The following is a 524-nucleotide window of genomic DNA, read 5'->3' as shown; positions in this document are numbered from 1 at the left end:
ATTATATATAAAATATTTTTTTCGGATCTTTTTCAAAACGGCCGCCAATTTCCTAATCAAAGTCCCTGGGTCTTCCAAAATGAGCTCTTGGGCTCTTTGGATAAGTTTTGGAGTTCTCGTTGTTTTTTTTCTCACGTGTTTCTTCCTAGCCAGGGAATCTTTCTTCTTGAATTGCTCTAAAGCCACATATCTTTTGGCAACATCATAGATCATTGATTTCAGATATCTGAAAAACATTATATATATATTCTCTTGGCGTCCTTTCGGTGCGCAATTTTCAGTGATCGCTGTCCTTTGCTAATATTCCATGATATTCATAATCGACTTGAAGTTAAGAATGTTTCATTCACACATCTGCCTACTTCAATGTAAAGTAGCAGCTACAGATGAATTCTAATCTGGCGAAAATTTCAAATTTAATTTTGTCCGGATTCTAATGGCTCACCTTGTATATACATGTATATATTGTATATATACATGCTATCCAGATGTATATATACATCGTATATATATATATATATATA

This window comes from Atta colombica, unplaced genomic scaffold (assembly GCF_001594045.1).
Source record: "Atta colombica isolate Treedump-2 unplaced genomic scaffold, Acol1.0 scaffold34, whole genome shotgun sequence".
NCBI lineage: Eukaryota > Metazoa > Arthropoda > Insecta > Hymenoptera > Formicidae > Atta > Atta colombica.
Note: the sequence above shows the minus strand (reverse complement) of the source record.